This window comes from Canis aureus, chromosome 7 (assembly GCF_053574225.1).
Source record: "Canis aureus isolate CA01 chromosome 7, VMU_Caureus_v.1.0, whole genome shotgun sequence".
In the NCBI taxonomy this organism is placed as follows: Eukaryota; Metazoa; Chordata; class Mammalia; order Carnivora; family Canidae; genus Canis; species Canis aureus.
In genome coordinates, this window is record NC_135617.1 from 22,497,151 (window position 1) to 22,521,417 (window position 24,267).

A 24,267-nucleotide genomic window follows, 5' to 3' on the forward strand; every position below is an offset into this window, starting at 1 on the left:
ATAGACATGGCCAACAAGCACATGAGAAAATGCTCCGCATCCCTGGCCATCAGGGAAATACAAATCAAAACCACAATGAGATACCACCTCACACCAGTGAGAATGGGGAAAATTAACAAGACAGGAAACCACAAATGTTGGAGAGGATGTGGAGAAAGGGGAACCCTCTTGCACTGTTGGTGGGAATGTGAACTGGTGCAGCCACTTTGGAAAACTGTGTGGAGGTTCCTCAAAGAGTTAAAAATAGACCTGCCCTACGACCCAGGAATTGCACTGCTGGGGATTTAGATGCAGTGAAACACTGGGACACCTGTACCCCGATGTTTATAGCAGCAATGTCCACAATAGCCAAACTGTGGAAGGAGCCTCGGTGTCCATCGAAAGATGAATGGATAAAGAAGATGTGGTCTATGTATACAATAGAATATTACTCAGCCATTAAATGACAAATACCCACCACTTACTTCAACAGGGATGGAACTGCAGGGTATTATGCTGAGTTAAATAAGTCAATCAGAGAAAGACAAATATTATATGGTCTCATTCATTTGGGGAATATAAAAAATAGTGAAAGGGAATAAAGGGGAAAGGAGAGAAAATGAGTGGGAAATATCAGTGAGGGTGAGAGAATATGACAGACACCTAACTCTGGGGAACGAACAAGGGGTGGTGGATAGGGAGGTGGGAGGGGGGTTGGGGTGACTGGGTGACAGGCACTGAGGGGGGCACTTGATGGGATGAGCACTGGGTGCTATGCTATATGTTGGCAAATTGAACTCCAACAAAAAAAAATATACCAGAAAAAGAAAAGAAAAGAAAAGAAAAGAAAAGAAAAGAAAGAGAGAGGAGAGGAGAGGAGAGGAGAGGAGAGGAGAGGAGAGGAGAGGAGAAGAGAAGAGAAGAGAAGAGAAGAGAAGAGAAGAGAAGAGAAGAGAAGAGAAGAGAAGAGAAGAGAAGAGAAGAGAAGAGAAGAAGAGAAGAGAAGAGAAGAGAAGAGAAGAGAAGAGAAGAGAAGAGAAGAGAAAAAAGAAAAAAGCAGGCCTGAGAGATAGCTTTACAGCAATAAATTCATGTTAAGAAATTAGAAAGACTTCAAATAAACAAGCTAACTTTATGCCTCAAGGAATTAGAAAAGAAGTACAAATTAAGCCCAAAATTAGCAGAAGGAAGGAAATAATAAAGATCAGAGTGGAAATAAAGGAAATAGAGACAGGAAAAACAACAGAAAGGATCAATGAAACTCAGAGCTGGCTCTTCAAAAACATAAAATTAACAAAACTTTAGGTAGGCCAACTAAGAAAAAAAGAAGAGAAAACTTACATAAATATAATTAGAAATGAAATAGGAGACATTACCACTGATACTATAGAAATATTATGGAATCGGGCAGCCCGGATGGCTCAGCGGTTTAACACTGCCTTCAGCCCAGGGCCTGATCCTGGAGACCCGGGATCCAGTCCCACATCAGGCTCCCTGCATGGAGCCTGCTTCTCCCTCTGCCTGTGTCTCTGCCTCTCTCTCTCTTTGTCTCTCATGAATAAATAAAATCTAAAAAAAAAAAAAACAAAACAAAAAAAAAAAAACCACTGTTTAAAAAAAATAAAAAGAAATATTATGGAATCATGCCAAAAAATCACATTACCTAGAAGAAATGGATACATTTCTAGGAATATGTAACCATCAGCACTGGATCAGGAAGAAATAGAAAATCCAAACAGATCAATAGTAAGAGTTTCAATCAGTAATAAAAAAATATTCCGACACAGAAACTCCAAGATCAAGCAGCTTCACCAGAGAATCCTACCAAACATTGAAAAAGAATCAACACTAATTTTCCTGAAGCTCTTTCAAAATATCAAGGAGAAAATACTTCCTAGCTTCCTCTCAGCTAGCATTATTTTAATACGAAAACCAGATAAGGATACAAGAAAAGAAAACTATAGACCAATATCCCTGATGAATATAAATGCAAAAATTCTCAATAAAATATTAGTAAACTGGATTCAAGAACACATTAAAATGATTATATACCATGACCCATAGCCCCTAGAATACAAGGATAGTTCAACATACACAAATTAATAAGTGTAATACATCACAATAAATCAACAACGATAATAAATAAATAAATGTAAAAATCACATGATTACCTCAATAGAAGCAGAAAAGGCACTTGATAAAATACAACATTGGATATAGAAGGAACATACTTCAACATAATAAAGGTCATATATGACAAACCCACGGATAACAATTTACTCAACAGAGGAAAATTGGAAGTGTTTCCTTAAGGTCAGAAATAGGACAAAGATGCTCACTCTCATCACTCCCATTCAAGATGTTATGGAAGTCCCAGTTAGAGAAATTAGGCAAGACAAAGAAATAAAAGACATCCAAATCAGAAAGGAAGATGTAAAATTGTCATTATCTGCTGATGATAAAATATCATATGGAGAGAATGCCAAAAAGTCAGTCAAAAAACTATTAAAATTAATCAATTATTTCAATAAAGTGTCAAAATATAAAATCAATATACAGAAATCAATTACATCCCTTTACACTAATGATAAGGCATCTAAAAAAGAAAAAGAAAAAGTAAAACCATTCCATTCAGTACTATCAAATAATAAATTTATTAGGAATAAATTTAACCAACAAAATGAAAGATCTATACATTGAAAACTACAAGACTTTACTGGAAAAAATCAAAAGAGATGCAAAAAAAAAAAAAAAAAAAAAAGAAACATCCCGTGTTCATGAATCAGAAGAATTACTATTGTTAAAATGACCATACTACTACCCATATACAGATTCATCACAATCTCTATCAAACTACCAAAGACATTCTTCAAAGAAATAGAAGAAATAATCCTAAAGTTTGTGTGGAACCAAAAAGATCCTGGTCAAATAATGGTCAAAATAATCCTGACAGAAAAAGAACAAAGGTAGAGGTATCATACTTCTGGATTTCAAACTACATCACAAACCTGTAATAAAACCAGTATGGATTGGGACATATCAGCCACTGGAACAGAATAGAGAGCCTAGAATTACATCCCAGCATATACAGTCAACTAATATTTGACAAAGGAGCCAAGAATGCCCAATGGGGAAAGGATAATCTCTTAAAATGATGCTGAGAAAATTGGAGAAACACATCCAGAATCATAAAATTGGACCCTTATATCATACCATTCATAAAAGTTAACATGAAACAGATGAAAGATTTAAACATAAGACTTGATATTATAAAACTCCTAAAAGAAAACATGGAAAAGAAGCTCAATGATATTAGTCTTGTCAATAATTTTTTGAACTGATGCCAAAAGCATTAACAACAAAAATAAAAATCAACAATGGGACTACATTAAACTCAAAACCTTCTTCCCAGCAAAGAAACAACTAACAAAATGAAAAGACAACCTGAAAGATGAGGAAAATCCTTTACAAAACATATATTGAATATGGGATTCATATCCAAAATAGATTTTAAAAACTCAGTCAAAAAATAAAAAATAAAAAAATAAACTCAGTCAACTTAAAAACAACAACAACAAATTCAATTGAAAAATGGACAGATTCAGAAAGGAAGGAAGGAAGGAAGGAAGGAAGGAAGGAAGGAAGGAAGGAAGAAAGAAAGAAAGAAAGAAAGAAAGAAAGAAAGAAAGAAGAAAGAAAGAAAGAAAGAAAGAAAGAAAGAAAGAAAGAAAGAAAGAAAGAAAGAGGGTGAAAGAAAGACAAAGTGGGCAGATTTAGAACTGAAAATAGATATTTTTCCAAAAACACATTAAAATGTTCAAGAGATAGATGAAATAGTGCTCAACATCACTAATCATCAGGGAAATGCAAATCAAAATCACACTGAGCTGTCTCCTCACACCTGTTAGAATGGCTTGTATTAAGAAGAGAAGAGATGACAGGCACTGGCCACAATGTGCTGAAAAGGAATACATTATTACTGGGAATGTAAATTGACCCAACTACTATGGGAAATAATATGGAGGATCCTCAAAAAAATAAAATACATCTACCATATGATCCAGCAATTCTACTGGTTATATGCCCAAAGAAAATGAAAACAAGGTTTTAATGAGATATATACATACCCCACCCCCATGTTCATCTTAGCATTATTCACAATAGCTAAGATGCGGAAGCAACCCAAATGCTTGAATGGATTAAAAAGATGTGGTACATATACACTTTGGAATATTATTCAGCCATGAGAAAAGAGAATGTCTTTCTGTTTGTGACAACATGGATGGACTTGGAGCACATCATACTAAGCAAGATAAGCCAGATAAAGATAAATACTGTATGATACGACTTAATGTGAAATCTAAAACCTTATACCTGTAAAAAACAGAGACTGAAATGGCAGTTACCAGGGGAGAGGCAAGAGAAGAGGGTGACAAGAGTGATGGTGTTTAATGGTACAAACTTGTATAGAAGGGTAAATAAGTCATAGAGGTCTAATGCACAATATGTTCAATATAGACAATAATATTGTGCTATAATGTTGTAATGTGATGAGTATCAGGACACTGACAAGCATATTACAATGTACAAATGTATCGAAGTGACACTGTATACCTTAAACTTAACACAATGTTATATGCCAACTTAGTTTAATAAGAAACAAATAAAATAGATTTTAAAAGAATTTATAAGGAATTTTACATGACAGATCTCAATATAGATTAATGAATGAACACATGAACCAAAAAAGAACAATCTGATATTGTCTATCAAAAACCTATAGCAAAAACCATACTTGCTAGATATTTCTTTTAAAATCATAAAACAATTCTCACTTTTATCATTTCTGTCCTGCAGATCTAAGCCAGAACTGTAAGAAAAACAAATAAATGTATAGAAATTAGAAAGAAGGAAACAAAACCATCATTTGTCACAAATAATAAAATTGTCATATTATTTATCTTTTTTTTTTTTTTTCTTAAGTAGGCTCCATGTGGAGCGTGGAGCCCAACACAGGGCTTGACCCTCCGCTGAAATCAAAGTGGGACACTTAACCAACTGAGCCACCCTGGTGCCCCTTATTATTTACCTTTTAGAACATTTCAAATTCCAGGTGTTGGGGCAGTTAAGATGGTGAACTAGTAGGGAGACTCTGAACTTGCCCGGTCCTTCCAATACAGCTAGATCAAGAGTCAACTATTTTGAACAACTAGGAAGAGGATCTGAGGATTAAGGAAACAATCTGCACAGTTAGAATGAGAAAACATGGTAGATGCAGGGTTCTGAGCCATGAATTGGGGGGAGGAAAGCTGCCTGGCCGGGAAGGGGAGGGAACCCTTTTTTGTGGAGCAAAGTCAGGAAGAGGGAGAAAGTGGGGAAGAGCCCAAAGGGTAGGGATTGCACAATAAACTGTGACAAGGAGGATTGTTGGGTCCCACAGGAAGAGATGGCTCCCTTCCCTGGAGGGCAGAGGGGAGAGAGTACTTTGCCTCTCCAAGGACAAAAGGCCAACAGGGGAGCCTTTGAGCCGTGCTCAACAGCAGGATCAAAGGTGCACACAGAGGGCGGAGCACCTCGTAACTTTTTGCTGTGAGCCACAATGGGCTTAAACCTCTGTGTGCGCTGACCAGCTGCTTTTCTGCAACAGAACTAAGCAAAAAAAGCAGAGACTGGAGCAGATTGCAGATAACCTGGATAACCTGGCCTCTCCACTTTTCGCTGTCTGCCGCAATAGATTCAAGCCCCTGAGTCAGCTTTTCTGAGACAGAAGGGAGCAGGGGAACTGAGTCAAGTGCAGACAGCCAATAACCCGGTTCCAGCTTTTTTGCTGAGCATTACAATAAACCAGCCTCTGTGCAGGCTCTGTACCATGGCTTTGGGGGGGGATGGATGGTGCTGGGCAGGCCTCTAGCTTCTCCACCATGGGACCGGGGTGGGCGCACACCTTACCAGGCCTTTTGATACTTGGAGTTTGGAATCTCAGCCACTGGTCAAAGATAAGATACAGGAGATCTGTGGCTCTGGGGGTGCCGACAGCCCAGGCACAGATAGATTAAGGGCAGGGAACTGATGAAAGCACGGGACACAGGAGATTATTTTTATAAGAGGGGTCCTGAACAGCAGTGGCTGGGTGTTCCGCTCCCCAGGGACGAGGGGGCTGGGATGATACCATAATATGCCTCCCCCCACCACCCTGCCCTCTTCTGGCCCACCTGCACAGTCGGACTTCAGAGAGAAAGACAATGACCTCCAGTGGAGGCTGGAGTCCCCTACATTAAACTCCACACCACTGTTCCTGGCAGGGGCATCTATCTTTACAAGGGCAAATCTGTGAACCAGCCCTGCAGGCCTCTCCCTCAGAAGACCAACAGGTGCCCAAATCCATCAAGTCTACTGACTGAAGAAAGCTCCAAAACATCTTCTGCTAGAAATAGGATCAGGCTTGCTTCTTCTTTATCTTTTTTTTTCCTTTTATTTTTTTAGATTTCTAAAGATTTATTTTTCTATTTCTTATTTTTTGTCCTTTATTTTAGATATTTTTTTTCTCTTTATCCTTTTTTTTTTTTTTTTAAATCAGGCTTGTAATCTTTTGCTCATTTGTTGGTTCATTTGCTGCCTTCTCTCATTTTTCAGATCAGGCTTCTTTTCTTTCTCTTGCTTTTCTTCTTTCCCTACCTTTTTTCCCTTCTTTGTTTCTTATTTTTTTAGAATCAGGCTTATAGTTTATGGTTTTTCTGCATGCTGTTTTGCTCTGTTTCCTTTTGTCTTGGATCAGGCTTTTTTTTCTTTTTTTTTTTTTTTCTTTTCTTTTTTGCTTTACAGGCTTAACTTGACAAACAAATCAAAGCATACCTAAAAGTCCAAACATTCCCCACTATAAAGCAAGGAGGAACTCTGTAGAGGAAAGACCAGTGGGAAAGAGGAGCCAAAACACAACAGCAGAGGGTACACAGCATACACTAGAGTCACTTTCTGAAGTTTTGTTATTGTCTTTGTTGTTATTGTTGTTATTGCTGTTTTTGCTATTTTTTTTCTTTTTTTTTTTTTCTGTACTTTCCTTTCTGGACACAATGACTAGAAGGAGAAATTCACTGCAAAAGAAAGAACAGGAGGTAGTACTCTCTGCCAAGGATTTAATCAATATGGGCATAAGTAATATGATGGAACTAGAATTTAAAACAAAGATTATAAAGGTACTAGATGGGCTTGAAAAAAAGCATAGAAGACATTAGAGAATCACTTACTGTAGAAATAAAAGAACTAAGATCTAATCTGGCCAAAATTAAAAATACTATTGCTGAGATGCAGTCAAAAATGTAGGCTCTAACAGCAGGGATAATAAATGAGGCAGAAGAGAGAGTCAGTGATAAAGATGACAAAATGATGAAAATAAGAGGTTGAAAAGAAAAGAGAAAAACAACCACTGGATCACGAAGGGAGACTGAGAAATCAGTGATTCCATAAAGCGAAATAATATCTGGATAATAAGGGTCCCAAAATATGAATGGGGGGGCAGAAGGTTTATATGAACAAATTATAGCTCACACCTTCCCTACTCTTGGGAAGGAAATAGGCATTCAAGTTCAGGAGGCATAGAGAACTCCCCTCAAAATCAATAAAAATAGGTCAATACCTCGACATATAATAGTGAAGCTTGCAAATTTCAGAGATAAAGAGAAAATCCTGGCAAAAGATCAAGACAAAAGGTTTGTAACCTACAAGGGTAGAAATGTAAGGCTGGCAGCAGACCTGTCCATAGAGACCTGGCAGGCCAGAACAGAGACTGGCATGATACAGTCAGTGTGCTAAATGGGAAAAATATGCTGCTAAGAATACTCTATCCAACAAGACTGACATTCAGGATAGAAGGAGAGATAAAGAGTTGCAGAACAAAAAACAAATAAAAAACAAAACAAAACACTAAACCAGCCCTGCAAGAAATATTAAAGAGGATCCTTTAAGAGAAGAGACAGCCCAAAAGTGACAAAGACCAGAAATAGAAACAACCTATAGAAACAGCAACTTCAGAGGAAATACAATGGCACTAAATTTGTATCTTTCAATAATTACTCTGGATATACATGTACTAAATGCTGCAAACAAGAGACTTAGGGTATCAGATTGGATGAAAAAACAAGGCCCATTGATATGCTGTCTACAAGAGATTCATTTTAGACCCCAAATATACTCCAGATTGAAAGTAAGGGGATGGAGAACCATTTAACAAGCTAATGGACATTAAAACAAAGCTGGAATAGCAATCCTCCTTTTATCAGACAAATTAGATTTTAAACCAAAGTTTCAAATACACAATCTAACCTTACGCTTAAAGGAGCTGGAAAAAGAATGGCAAACAAAGCCTAAATCCAATAGGAGAAGCGAAATAATAAAGATCAGAGCAGATATCAATGATTTAGAAATAAAAACAAAACAAAACAAAAACAGTAGAACAGATCAATGAAACTAGGAGCTGGCTCTTTGAAAGAATTAATAAGATTGATAAACCCCTAACCAGACTTATCAAAAATAAAAGAAGAAGGATGCAAATAAATGAAATCATGAATGAAAGAGGAGAGATCACAACTGACACTACAGAAATACAAACAATTATGAGAATATTGATGACCAGTTATATGCCCACAAATAAGGCAATCTGGAAGAAATGGATGCATTCCTAGAAACAAACTACTAAAACTGAAACAGGAAGAAAAAGAAAACCTGAACAGCCACATAACCAGCAAAGAAATTGAATCAGTAATCAAAAATCTCCCTACAAACAAGAGTCCAGGACTAGATGGCCTCCTAGTGGAATTCTACCAAACATTTAAGGAAGAATTGATACCTATTCTTCTGAAGCTGTTTCAAACAATGGAAATGGAAGGAAAACTTCCAAACTTATTCTATGAAGCCAATATTATTTTGATCCAAAAACCAGATAAAAACCCCACCAAAAAGGAGTTTTCCATACCAATATCCCTGATGGATATGGATGCAAAAATTCTTACCAAGATACTAGCTAATAGGATCCAACAGTATATTAAAAGGACTATTCACCATGACCGAATCGGATTTCTTTTCCTGGACTGCAACAGGGGTTCAACATCTGCAAATCAATCACAATACATCACATTAATAAAAGAAAGGACAAGAATCATATAATTCTGTCAATAAGTGCAGAAGGAGTATTTTACAAAATACAGCAACCTTTCTTGAAAAAAAATCTCTGCAGTGTAGGGATAGAAGGAACATACCTTAATATCATAAAAACCATATACAAAAAAACCACAGTGAATACATTCATATTGTATTTTTTATTTTTCATGACTTTTTACTGTTTCTCCTTTGGATTCTTTTGCTTTTTACATTTTTCTTATTACATTTTTCCTCCGTGCTAATTTGGAATTTATACATACTATTTCTATTCTTTTATTGGTTATCCTTGATATTTTGGAAAGTTATTTGGAATAACAAAGTCTATTGTTAATGTAGGTCTCCACCTTTCTTCTAAACATTACTAGGATTTTAGAGTACCATAACTGGATTTAAACCCCTAGATTGCATGCTGTTATTGTTTGTACTTTATACATCTTTTGTTAGTGTTACTATTATTTCAATTTCACAAATTATTTCTGATTGTTCTTGTCATTTGTGCTTTATTAATGTTGATACTATGTTATTTGGCACATAGATCTTTATTGTGAATTCACCTTTTGTAAATTCCCTTCATGTTGTTTAATGTTTTTTGTCCTAAATTTAATGCAATATACTATTAAAATTTTAATCTCTTTTCCTCTCCCCCAACTTTTTTTTCTTTTTGGAACTTCCTTACAATGCTTTTGCTTATACTTTAATATCTAGTCTTACTCATTTACTTGATCTTCCTTATATTCAGATATAGTTGGATTTTAGTTAACTACTCTTAAATTTTTCTGACTCTGAAAAAAAATTTTTTTCTAAGATGATTATTTTTTTCCTTTTAGAATTTGATATAGAAGAATATACTCTGGATCCAGAAATAAATGACTCTTAGTATTAATCTGCTATTAATTAACTTTCTGATTTTTGAAACATCCACTTACATTTTCCTGTAGATTTTACCATACCTTCCCTATTTACCATTCAGATTTTATATATATCTATATAAAAAATATATATATATAGAGAGAAAGAGGTTATATATATATATATAGATAGATAGATAGAGAGAGAGAGGTTACCATGAATTAAAATTGTACATATAAAAATAAATAAATAAATAAATAAATAAATAAATAAATAAATAAATAAAATTGTACATATACAATACCACCATTTTAAAAAAACATTTAATCTTTCCTGTTAACTTCATTGAGAAGAGTCAAATATAATCTCTTGTAACTTCATGGTTGTCAGTGAAACAGTCCACTAACTTCTTCATTTTATTACATTATAAATCACTGTAGAAAAGCTGAGACTATTGCTCTGAGCCACCAGAAAATAAGATTGCCTTGAGTACAAGAGGTACATCCTTACAATGCACTCATTGCATAATAATAAGTTCATTCAGTGTTATTGATTAAATTGGGACAAATATATTTGAGGTATTTCTTAATTCCAGTTCCTAATTCTTATTTCTGCTTTTGGAATATTTTATTTGTATTATCTCCGGATTTTTTATTTAAAGATGTTGTTTTGCTTTCTGATTCTTATAATTTTTCTTTAATGCCTCTGATTTATAATGTTCTCCACCTTAAGCCTCTATTATTCTTTGTCTCATCAATATATTGAGTTTGGTATATGTTTCTGCTTAGAAAGTAGTATTTGACTTGAGGGTGGCTTCTCATGTATTTCCCAAGTCATTTAGCCAAAAATTTATTTTGGCTTTTATTTCAATTCCATGGTTCACAGCCATTGTTTCACTCAATAAGGAAGACAGAGTTCATGGAATTATTGGCCAAGGGTTAAAATATTGATTAATGGGATGCCTATATTATTTTTCTTATTATCCTTTCCCCAAGAATGTTAAAGGCCGGGAATTCTAGGATAGTTATTAATAATATGAGTTATGGGGTGCCTGGGTGGCTCAGTGGTTGAGCATCTATCTGCCTTTGGATCAGATGGTGATGCTGAGGACCTGAGATTGAGTTCCGCATCAGGCTCCCCACAGGGAGCCTGCTTCTCCCTCTGCCTATGTCTCTGCCTCTCTCTGTGTCTCTCAAGAAAAAAATAAATAAAATATTTTTTTAAATGTAAATTACAACTTGGTCAGCCTGAATTATCAGATCTAACACAGAAACATTGGAAAGATGACCATATCTTGAAAAACCTCAAAGCCTGTTATGAATTATGGCTTCATAGAAGGGTATTTCTAATTTCAACCTACCATCCTTACACTGCGCAAAAGAAGACAAGGTAAGAGCTAAAAAATAAGTCTGGAGTTTTCCTACCAATGCTTTTTTTCCTGTGAAACATAGACATTTTCTTCTTTCAGATTAGAAACATTTTCTAACAAGTTTTCTATCAACTTTTAAGCTAAGTTGTAGGTTAACAACTGAGGGAACTCTGTGTGATCACAGAGTTCTTAATATGTACTCTATATTCAGGTCTAATATTTCAAGTCAGACATTAGACCTAAAAGGATCCTTGGATGTCATTTTGCCCAACTTTCTACACAGTAAATCTGAGGTAAATTATTAAAAATAAAGACATGTTTGAAGTTGCATTTCTAAAGAAATTTTTAACAAGAATATTCATTACAAGTATGTGAGAAAGAATTTATACACCTAGTTCTCTATTATCTGTTCCATACCCAGTTTAATTTTCCTATTACACATAAAAGCTAGTGTCAACAGAAATTATGAGAATAAAAAAAAGAACCATCATCCAAGAAATCTGATCACAGCTTAAATCCCCCAAACTACTATAGATTTGGATCACATATATTTTCAGTATTTCCAGGGAGACTGTGCCTAACACATTTCTCTAAAGCCAATAATGAGCATGAGCCCATAGTTTAAAGGAAAAAAAATCTAAAATAAATCATGTTATGGGCATTAAGGGCAAACAATATTCTTTTAAAATGAGGCAAATTTTTAAATTGGATTCCTGAATCATCTCTCAACATGGACTTGGAGCACCATTAGTAAGACATCAGTCTTTCAGATGACAGGAAAATGTTCATGCTGGTGGCCTCTTGGCACCTTCATTTCCATGTTTCTGTCAGAGGTTGAAGTTGCTTGATGAATTCCAGAAGTTATACCTAGCAATCTATACCTACAATACAATAAGAGAAACATACAATGATGGCTATTCATAGTGATGTTGTAAGAAATTCTATCTTTACCATTTCTGCTGTTGACTTACTAAGTGGTTCTCTGCACTTTGTAGATGCCCATGAGTCAACCACTTCTGCCTTAAATCTTTTCCTTAGAATCATTTTGAAACAAGTTTTAAAAAGAAGCCAGGAGCAACAGACATTTCTATTAATTTTGGAGACTTAGGTGATGTAGTGAAATGGGTGGTTCCTGCCTTTCACATCTATGACCAAGTGTTATTTCTCTGTTTGTTTAGGTTTGGGGGGTTGTTTTGTTGGTTTCTTGTGTTACTTTCATCTATTTTTCCCTTGTTACTTTCTCTCCCTTTAGAACAGTCTTATCTAATATTCTCCTAGGAAACATCTACTCTGTCATCCACTATACATGTTATTTGAAAAGGATATGGTAAACCATTTATCCTGAAGTATAAAAGTCACGTAAGGTTTAGTGTGCCAATCTCCTTAAAGGCAATGGTTATATTAGAATAGAAAAAGCAACACTTCCAGTTAAGTATAATATAAATGACTAAAGTTCTCATTATGGAATGCTAAATATCAGTCACTTTATATTTCTTGGAAAAAGTAGAGAGATGTTTCAGTACCCCAGAATACAACTTCTTGTTACTAGATCAACAATATTAATAGACAAATTTGTATATTCATATGTGAAAATGATAAAATCAACAAAAAATGCTCTCTGCAGTTCTGAATCTACAAAAACAACAACAAAAACAAGTGAAGGAATATTATTGTCCTCTGGAATCAAGATTCAGTCTCACAGTTTTTTATTTCTAGAATGAACAGTCTCAAAAAATGTCTATAATGGGCTTCAAGATGAGGTCAAGAATGAGGCCACACACACTGTTCCCCATTTCTGGCTGTGAATTGTGCTATATATTCACATGCACCTCCTCCCACAGAGGTCTGAGGTGAAGCAGGCTATATTTTGACATGGTACTGTGGGATATAAAACAAGTATAGAAAATATAGCCAATGATATTTAGCTCAATAAATTAATTCTTCTCTGAATATTCCCTTAAGAAGTGAAAAATATATATTAAATATGCTTTATGTTCCCCAAAACCTTAGTTTACTGACTCTAAATAATAACTATATGTATTGTTCTTTATGGCACTTTTGTACAAGAATGTATAAATAATTTCCCAGCACTAATTCATTAATCCTTGGACACTCAAAAGGGTGGTGGTGGGGAAAAGCATGAGGGTTGTGAGAAACACATGATAAATGTGCTCTCCTGGGGTGTTTAAGTTTCTCAGCACTGATTTCATTTTTGCCTTGAAACAGAAAATAGCATGTGAGTCCTGCTTCAACTAAAAGTAGGAACAAGAACAGCCCCTTATTGCCAGCTTTAAACAAGTCACTTTGATCCCTATGTCTGAGCTACACACATCTCTGAAATAGGGTTTTGTAAAATGTGTCTAAATTTCATCAGGCTTTGATGTGTTCAGATGAACTAAATTATTGCAAAGGCACTTGTCCCTGGAGGTGTTCTTAAATGGGTACCAAAACTTCATCTTAGAATGTGTATAGAAATTACACATACCCATTATAACATAAAATTATGAGTGGAAAGAGATAATGAGTATTAAGAAATGATCAATGTACACAAATGATAGCATTCGCAAACACCAGCACAGTGCAGATTATATAATTTGCCGGGCAGGTGCAAAATGAAAATGTGGGGTTCCTAGTTCAAAAAGCAAGAAAAAAAGCTTCTTTCTTTGGCAGTCTCCTTTTTGACCCATGATGATGGTTTTTCTATTGCCTATACTGTTGCACTCCCTTGAGCATGTGGACAAGGTCCCCTGCCTGGCGACTCAGTGCTCAAGGTACAAGGGCAGACCTGATTCTTCCCACATCCAGGCCCCACTTGGGGCTGAAGGAGGTGGCAACAGTTAAGCAGGGGCAAGGATGCCACTAGGCAATAACCTGTCCTAAGGAAGAAGAAAGGTGAAGCATGAGCATGCATTGTGTGCTTTCTAAGCCCTGGGTGTAAGCTCCATTTTCTACCATGCTTGATTTATTAAAACACAACTTCAAAGATAAAATTATTAAGAATTTCAAGACGGTCACCATAAATCATTAAAGTCTGTGTAGGGCCACCTTCCAAGCTACTGTACTAGTTGCTTGCCCATAAAGCCAGCCCTGCACTAGCAGTAATCAACTAGACACCAGAAGAAAAAGAATACCATCCATAACAAAAATAACAACTTTGAATTACTTGCAGCTAACACTAACCAAAGGTGTGCAAGAGTTCTTTACAGAAAAAAAAAGGTAAAATGCTATCAAAAACCACAAATTAGGACCTGAATAAGTAGAGTGATGTACAATATTAATGGATGGGAAGATGGTCATTACGACATGAAGTCTTCCTCCAAACCAAACTATAAATTCAAGGCACTGCAAATAGAATTTCTAAATGGGTTTAAGTACACCGATTTTTAAAATTCATATGAAGAGGAAAGTCTGATAACATCAAAGTTAATTCCGATAAAGAACAAAAGGACAGAAGGATTTTCCGTATCGGATTTCAAGACATGAAGTTTTATCTATACAGAGAAAAAGCAATAGGTTAATGAAACCAAAGCCTATATAGAAACTTGGTGTATAACAAGGTGGCGTTATAATTCAGTGGGAATTATGCGATAAATAGTAATGAAACAAAGTGATGTTTGTCTACCTAAGTATTAATTTAGATTCTTGCTTTATACTTACACTAAAAGAATTCTTTTTTTTTTTTTTTAGTTTTTTTTTTTTAATTTAAATTCAATTACTTAAAGTGTAATGTATTATTGGTTTCAAAGGTAGAGGTCAGTGATTCATCAGTCTTATATAATACTCAGTACTTGTTACATCACGTGCCCTCTTTAATGTCCATAACCAGTTACCCCAACCCTCAGACCCCCTCCCGGCAGCAACCATTCATTTTCTATGATTAAGAGTCTCTTACAGTTTCTCTCTCTGATTTCACCTTGTTTAAGTTTTTCCTCTCTCCCCCTATGATCCTCTGTTTTGTTTATTAAACTCCACATATGAGTGAGATCCTATGAGTGAGATAATATGCTGTCTCACAGGCAGAGGGAGAAGCAGGCTCCATGCCGGGAGCCCGACGTGGGACTCGATCCCGGGACTCCAGGATTGCGCCCTGGGCCAAAGGCAGGTGCTAAACCGCTGAGCCACCCAGGGATCCCCGAATAAATAAAATCTTAAAAAAAAAAAGATTTATCTATTTGAGAGTGATAGAGTGATAGAGTGATAGAGATAGAGAGTGATAGAGAGTGAGCAGGAGCCAGAGTGGCAGAAGGAATCTCAGATTCCACACTCATGTCCAGCTCAACACAGGGCTCGATCTCACAATCCAGATATCAAGACCTTGAGCCAAAACCAAGAGTTGGATCCTCAACTGACTGCACCACCTAGGCATCACATACCCTTTTACCCCCCCCCCCTTTTTTTTAAGATTGATTGATTGATTGATTCATGAGAGAGAGAGAGAGAGAGAGAGAGGCAGAGGGAGAAGCAGGCTCCATTCAGGGAACCCAACACAGGACTGGATCAGGCCCTGGGCCGAAGGCAGGCGCCAAACCGCTGAGCCACCCAGGCGTCCCTCCTTATACCCTTTTGATAAAGTTTTCTTTATTCCATTTTATCTCTACCTCAGAAGTTACACATTCCACAATTTTCAGGTGGGATTCAAATTTTAATGCGCTTATTCAAATTAGAAAAGTCATTAGTAAATAAATTAATGTTTACATTCTCCTCTTGAACAACTCAAGAACCTTAGAACTTTTGTTTCTGATCTCCTGGGTCCATCTTCCACATTATTATTATCTCATTTATTTTAGGTTTACCTTGTTTTCAACTCATCCTGCCATCCTTTTCATTTCTCATATTTCTAGAGCAGTGGGCAATACTGAAGCTCAAGCAGTTCATATCATAATGTGTTTCCCATTTCTTTACTCATCATTGCTTATTGAATCTCACTTTTTCCTTCCTTGCCTCTCTAACTCACTTTTGGTATATAACTTAATTTTTGGAATTTATGGTTGTTGATAAGAAGTTGGCTACCACTTTAATGGTCATTCCTCTGTTAAACAAAAAGTCTTTCCTTGGTCACTTTTCTTCTTTGTTTTGTTTTTACTTTAATGGTCTACTGCTTATTTGTGATATATTTAAATGAATATTTGCTTCTATGTATCTTCTTCAGGACTTGATAAGCTCCATTAATTTTAGTAAGGACTCATGCCTTCATTCAAGCTGAGAAGTTCCTCATCCATTATGTTTTCAACCACTTCCTCTCTCTCATTTTCTCTAGCACTTCCTTTGGAAACCAGTATAAGAGCTCCAACTTCTCACAGTGGATGGCACAACCAAATGGAACACCAGCATATCCACATTGATATGAGCAGAACACCATCCCTGTGTGGAACTGGCTTCCAGAGTTCCTTCAACACACTGCGAGAGCCCCAGCTCCAGACTTTACAGAGATCCATTATAGTATGAACTGCTTGAGCTTTCGTTATTGCCCACTGCTCTAACTTTACATTTCTCCTCCATGTCTATCATCTATAAATATACCACTATATGCACTATGTGTTCCAAGATTAATTATAAAATCAAAATTATTTTAGTACACTTTAAAATTATGTGTTGGAGGAGCACCTGGGTAGCTCAATCAGTTAAGTGTCTGACTCTTGATTTCCACCCAGTTTATGATCTCAGGAATGTGAGATTGAGCCCTGTATTGGGCTCCAACCTGGGCATGGAGCCTGCTTAAAATTCTCTCTTCCTCTGCCCCTCCCCCTCCACTGCTCACTCTCGCTCTATCTCTCTCTAAAAAAATAAAAATAAAAGTACGTGTTGGAGGAGGGGAAAAATTTGTCCTTCCACACACTTACTCTATCAGAAAGACTTATACCCAAACTTCCAAACTGCACAAATTTTAAAAACCAAATGAAAAAGCTAATTAAAATGAGTGCTATAAGGTATGAATGAATACTTCATATTTGTGTAGCTGAGCAGAAGCCTTAACCATCTGAATGATCCTCTGAGGAATTTTCTTTGTTTTGTTTATTGCCATATTAATAGGAGAAAGAGCCAAGAATCCTCAGATCACCCCCTGGGAGGGTGACTTGCTGATGAAGTATGGAAGGTATTTTTCCCCACTCAGGATAAATATGTCCTTGGTATTTCCAAGATCCAGCCTCTTGTTTCTGCAGTTTCTCAAGCCATCAGACATGCCCTGGATCTGGCCTGAAGGAGAAGGAATTATAATTAGATTCACACGCCTTTAGAAGGCTAGGTGGGCCTGGGCCAGGAATGGGCCTCACAGGTCACTGCTGCAGTGTGTATAGAAGTACAGGCAGATGGGCCACAGGGTTATTGCAAGGTGTCCTCTGGGTAGTGATTGCAGGGGGCAGGGGAATATCAAGCTGGTTATAATTAAATTTGGTAAATAAATCTGAGTACCTGATATCTATTTTATTAGGGTAGTTCTTCCCATTTAAGGTTTCACTATCGAACTCAGAAACCGAAAAGATTCAGATAAGAAAAAAGTACAGACCCACAGAGATGAAGTGACTTGCCCATGTCACATGAGCTGAAATTTATTAGCTTTAGCCTCTTTATATGCAGAGTCTATAAGACTTCCTGATGTATCTCTGAATAAACATCATATGACTGAAGCTAAGTGCCACCCCAATCATAGACCATGGCTGTGTCTTCTTTAAAGAATAAAGGGTAGACTCTTTCATCCATTTATTCACTTGTTTTTCATACCTCTCTATTTTCTTCTTGGATGTCTGAAATATTATTATAATAAAGAAACATGCTGCAGGTTGAAAGCTAATTATAATGAATTGTACATTTACGTTTATCTTTTGTACATACAAAATTGATATAATAATGGTTGCATTACCATAAAAATCCTTTTCCAACAATAAGCTCAGATATCTGGTGATTTTTTACCTTCAAAAGTGCAGAAATCATGTCTTAAAAGAGCCATATGTGAAAGAAGAGAAGTTGGCTATTTTTACAGTGTGATCTAAGAAGTAAAAATATTCCCACTGGTTCCTAAGCAAGGAGATGCCATTTCTTACATAGGTACATGCAACAAGAGGAAGTGGGCAAGATACACCAAGCTTCTGTTAAAAAGGACAGAGGAAAGTGAGGAGAAGCAGCATATTAGTCAGGGTTCTCTGTTGAAACAGAACTAACAGGATATAGAAATAGATATATTTAAGAAGAGATTTAATATAGGAATTGGCTCATGTGATTACTGACGCCAGGAAGTCCCATGATCTGCTGTCTGCAAGCTGGAAACCAGGACCAGTCCAAAGGCCCAAGACATGGAGGACTGATGATGTGAGCCCCAGCCTGAAGGCTCAGGAACAGGAAGAGTTGGGAGTCTTAGCTCAAGCAAGTACAAATTTACCCTTTCTTTGCCTTTTTGTTCTATTTGGACTCTCAAAGGATTGGATGATACCCACTGACATTGAGAAGGACGAATCTTCTTTACTCAGTTTGCTGATTCAAATGCTAATCCCTTCCAGAAACACCTTCACAGATTTACCCAGAAATAATGTTTTACCAGCTATCTGGGCATTCCTTGGCCCAGTCAAGTTCATACGTAAAATGAACCATCAAAAACATTGCTCAGGGACACCTGGGTGGCTCAGCACATGATCCTGGAGTCTCGGGATCAAGTCCCATCCTAAGGCCTGCGTTGTAGTCTTACTCATCCTTGGAAATTCTGCGGGGTGCACCGTTAGCAGGCAGGGTCACTGAATCTAAAAGTGTCTCCAGCAAGGCCAGGCCGAGGCAAAGTTACAGAAAAGAAGCCTGAACTGTACAGCGTTTTGGGCATCCAGCTCTCCCGGGAGCAAATCAGGCCTCTCTCCTAGCATGTGGCACTGGACAGTTTCTTTTTTTTGTTTGTTTTGTTTTTTTTTTTACTGGACAGTTTCTTAAGCTTTTCTACAACTCTGGTTTCCTCAGCTAAAACATTCAAGTTGATCTTGCCTCAAAATACTGTTGTCAGGACCTAATTTGATAAATTATGGGAAAGGGTTAATAAGCACATTGTGGCATCACATAGGCGTTTGGAATTCTTAGTAAAGTTAAAACACACACCCATATATGCACAAAACCTCTATCCTCAAACAGAAGCTTCCACACATCCCACCCTGCTGCCCAGAGAATTTAAAATATCGCAATCAAAGTCACAAGCCTTATTTTCTCCTTTCATCAAAGCTAATTTTCATACGTTTGACTCATTCATTCTGCCTGTCGGTGAATTAATCTAAAGACTGGATTCATGTCAATATATCAGTGAGTGTTCATGCTTTCCCTACCCACATTGGGCTCACCGCACGGAGCCTGCTTCTCTCTCTGCCTGTGTCTCTGTTTCTCTGTCTCTCTGTCTCTGTCTCTCTCTCTCGACGTGTCTCTCATGAATAAATAAATAAAATCTTTAAAAAAACTAAGAATAAAAAAGCAGTGTTCAGTGAGCCCCTACTATAGGGCAGGAACTGTACTTTCCTACTAGTTCATTTAATCCTTACAATACTTTTCCAGTCTGACGGATGGGGCAAGGGACAACAGGGGGTATGAGAAGATAATTAATATGACCAGCTCCACACAGAAGGTATACAGCAGAACAAAAGCATAAATTTATGAATGACTAAATCCAAAGCCCCTGCTTTTTCTATCCAGTCCTGCTACTACCTTAACAGTTGCATCACACACACACACACACACACACACACACACACACATTTGTCCAGGAGGCAAAGAAGAATTCTTGGGTTTTTCATTTAACTTTCTCACAATATCTAATTATTGTAATTTGGATCATTGGATAAAAGGTAGTCCTATTCTGGAAGACAAAGAGAATCTGATCCCAAAGGAACTAAATGGAAAATAAGTCCTTTTAAATGAAGGGAATGTTGCCAAGAGTCCCAGAGGGTAGATGTGCCCACACAGCTGGAGCCAGGAAGACTGGAAACACAGGTTTTGTCTTTTTTCAGGTTTGGCTTCCAGTCTTTTATGCCCTTGCTACTTCTATCCACTGTTCTCTCCAGCCTCTCCAGCGTGCATAAACCTACCCCTATACCCCACAGCCTAAACATCCAGATGCAGAAAACTTCAAGGCTCATACTTAAAACTCTTTTTTAAAAAAGTTCAACAACAACAAACTTTCAGAATGAATTTGAGCCTTTTATTTCTTCTTATATGCGTTCTTTCTGTTTGGATCATCCCAAGGAATAAAATAAAACAAAATCAATCCTATTTCATGTTTGGATTTCAGCAAACTGTGAGAATTACTTGAGCCATTTCCTTGTTCTATATAGGGAAATATGTTTTCCATGACATGGTTGGCTGGAACCACATAGGTAAAATAAAATCTTCAAACTACTTCCCTTCAGATCCAGAAATGATGAGCAATTTGACATCCTGTATCCCCCTGACTGCAAACCAGAAACCTCTCTGTCAGTAGCTATTCTTGCAATATTATACCTCTAATGTTGTGGGAAGTTGTTTGAGGCAAAAGGCAGCTGTAATAATGGGATTGTGTTTCAAAAAAGAGCTGGCTGTAAGGCCATGCTGTAAATGAAAAGCATCATAAAAGGAACATTACCACTCTTAAAAAACAGTGAGACTGCTCAAATAACTCATTGCAGGCTATTTTTATAGTCTCCTAATTCTGTTTTTAAAATCAAATGCAAGTTTAAAAGAATAGCTCACTCCAAGTTAGGGAGAAGGCCAAACCACTTCAGTTTATGGAGAATCTCAAATCCTACCTGCTAACATTCATTCAGTCATTCACCACTCATTCATTCATTTAACAAAGCATGAGTTGAGCACCAATTATATGTAAAATATTGAATTAAATGGCGAATTACTCAAACAGGGGTAATAAAATCTGTACATGCATTACTAATAGTAATTATAATAGGATAAGTACCCTAAGCAAGAGAGAAAAAAGGGTGTGATTGGAGTGAGAAGTTGGGAAAGTCAGTTCTGGCTGTAGGGATTCTGGAATGCTTCATGGAGGAAGTAGCATTTAGGCTCTGCCTTGGAGGATGGGGTCAGAGAACACCCTCCACAGGAGAAACTGAGTGAGAAAGCAGAACAGACTACACTCGCAGAAAGGCAAACAATTTCATTCAACTGGAACCTGAACAGAACATGGGGGGAAAACCTAAAAGGCAGCCTGGGGCATGATCATGAAGATCCCATTATGTTAAGGTTAGTTGTGTGGCCCACTGTCCTGTGAATCTGCTGATCAGAAAGTAGACTAGGAAGTTTTAATTGGATGCTGTGTGTCAGTCACCTGCTTTTTAGGGGAAGACCGGAAAGAAACAAATTGCATACATATTGCATACAATCAAAGAATAACTGTGAAAACATTCTCCCTTTGCCTTGGGTTGTTGTGATGCTCAAAATCAACTCCTCTAGCAAAGAAAGAGGATCCTTGGCATGTATTCTGTATCCCTTACTCACTCATTTCTGGTTTCATCTTAGTTTTCTTAGTCTCCTTTTCCTTTTATTCCTAGTTCCTCACATAAAAAAATATATTTTACATCACATGTGTTTTTATTATAAAGCAGTGATTGAATAAACAGATGCAACATAGAGATACAAATGAAGGAGAAAGTAGAGAATGGAAGACTATGCTTCCAAATGAATCCATTTTTCCAGTAGTTATAGAAGTCATGCTTTTCAAATATACCATTCTACTTATTATTCTCTGACAATCATTAACAAGTTCTATAATTTCTACAACTAGAAATGTTTTCCATATGTACTTTTATACAGCATTTGCTCTATAAGTACAAGTGAATATGGCTTTATATAGTAACATGTAAAAAAAAAAAGAAAGAAATGAGATATCTTAACATGGAATTGTTAAACAGGCAGGTGAAAACATTTTTTTACCCAGTGTCAAAGAAACAACCAGATCTGCTTCTGCAGCGCATCCAAATTAATGCTTACAACAGCACTATAATGTACCAATGCAGAGCAGAACATGCCAAATCAGCGTAATCTGCATGTCCATATCTACATGACCATTGTAGTAATAGTGATGATGGATAATGAAACATGTGCCCCAGGACATCAATGACCATTTCCAAATGACTCATTCATATCCCGCTAAGTGAGCATTTTGTTTATATAAAGGTATAAATCTGAGTATTAAGTATGCAATCCATTAATGTATGCCACTAATGTTATACTTTTTTTACTGAAGTATAATTGTCATGCAACATTATATTAGTTTCAGATGTACACATGATGATTTGGCATTTGTATCCATTGTAAAATGATCACTGCAATCAATCTAGTTACCTTCTGTCACCATACAAAGTTACAAATTACTTTTTACTTGTAATGGGAACTTTTAAGATTTTTTTCTTAGCATTTTTCAAATGTGCAATACAATATTACTGACTATGGTCACCATGATGTACATTATATCTCAATGATTTATTTATTTTATAACTGGAAGCTTGTACCTTTCGATTCTCTTCATCCATTTTACCCACTTCCTAACCCCCCCTCCCCTCTGGCAATCAACAATCTGTTTTTTGTGTCTTTAAGTTTTGTTTTGTTTTATTTATTCATTTTTTTAGATTCTACATATAAGAGGAATCATACAATGTATCTCTTCCTTATTTCACTTAGCATAATACACTCAAGGTCTATCTGTATTGTCACTAATGGCAAGATTTCATTCCTTTTTATAGCTGAGTAATATTCCATTGTGTGTGTATATATAGCACATCCTTATTCCTTCATCCATCAATGGACACTTAGGTTGTTTCCATATCTAGGCTATTGCAAATAATGCAGTGAACATAGGGTTACAAATTAGTGTTTTCATTTTCTTCAGATAAATACCAAGAGATGGAATTGCTAGATCAAATTCTATTTTTTAATTTTTTCAGGATCCTCCATACTATAGTGGCTGTACCACTTTACATTCCCACCAACAGTGCGTGAGGATTTCCTTTTCCCTGCATTCTCCCCAACACATTATTTCTTGTTTTTTTGATAATAGTTTCTATCTGATAGCCATTCTATCAGACATAAGGTGATATTTTATGGCGGTTTTGATTTGCATACCCCTGGTGATTAGTGGCATTGAGTACCTTTTCATGTGCCTGTTGACCATTTGTATATCTTCTTTGGAAAATTGTCTATTCAGGTCCTTTGCCCATTTTTTAATCAGATTTTTTATTGTTATTGAAAATTGTGTAAGTTCTTTATATATTTTGGGTATTAACCCCTTACATCAAACTAATAGGTTTGTAAAGTGAGAAAATCTAACAGCAAAAGGAAAAGGTAGACTATTAAATGGGACAAACTATAAGTAAAGCTTTTTAGTTTGATATAGTCTCATTTATTTATTTTTTGTTGCCTTTGCCTTTGGAGTCATTGCCAAGTCTCAGGCCAAGGAGCTTACTGCTTATGTTTTCCTCTAGGAGTTTTATAGTTTCAGGTATTATATTCAAGTCTTTAATCCATTTTAAGTTAAACTTTGTGTACGGTATAAGATAGTAATCCAGTTACATTCTTTTGCATGTGGCTGGCCAGTTTTCCCCACATCATTTATTGAAAAGACTGTCCCATTCCCATTATATATTCTTGTTTCCTTTGTTGTATATTAATTGACCATAGAAATATAAATTTATTTCTGGGTGCTCTCTTCTGTTCCATTGGCCTATGTGTCTGTTCTTATGCCAATACTACATACCATAGCTTTGTAATATAGTTTTAAGAAAGAGAGTGTTATGCTTCCCTCTTTGTTCTTCTTTCTCAAGACTGCTATGACTAATCAGGATCTTTTGTGGTTCCACTAGACTTCCTTGTTCTACCTCTGTGAAAATATGCCATTTCAGTTCTGATAAGGATCACACTGAAACTGTGTATTACTTGGGTAGTATGGGCAGTTTAACAATATTAAGTCTTCT

At 36.4% G+C, this 24,267-nt stretch overlaps 1 long non-coding RNA gene across 1 annotated transcript in view; it reads right to left on the reverse strand.

The window, feature by feature from the left end:
* Positions 1-9,084, reverse strand: part of LOC144316785 (uncharacterized) — a 292,783-nt gene extending 283,699 nt beyond the window's left edge. Inside the window, exon 1 of the long non-coding RNA XR_013382646.1 lies at positions 9,034-9,084. This is a non-coding gene — a long non-coding RNA (uncharacterized LOC144316785). The remainder of the gene's footprint in view (positions 1-9,033) is intronic.
* Positions 9,085-24,267: the final 15,183 nt, after the last annotated feature.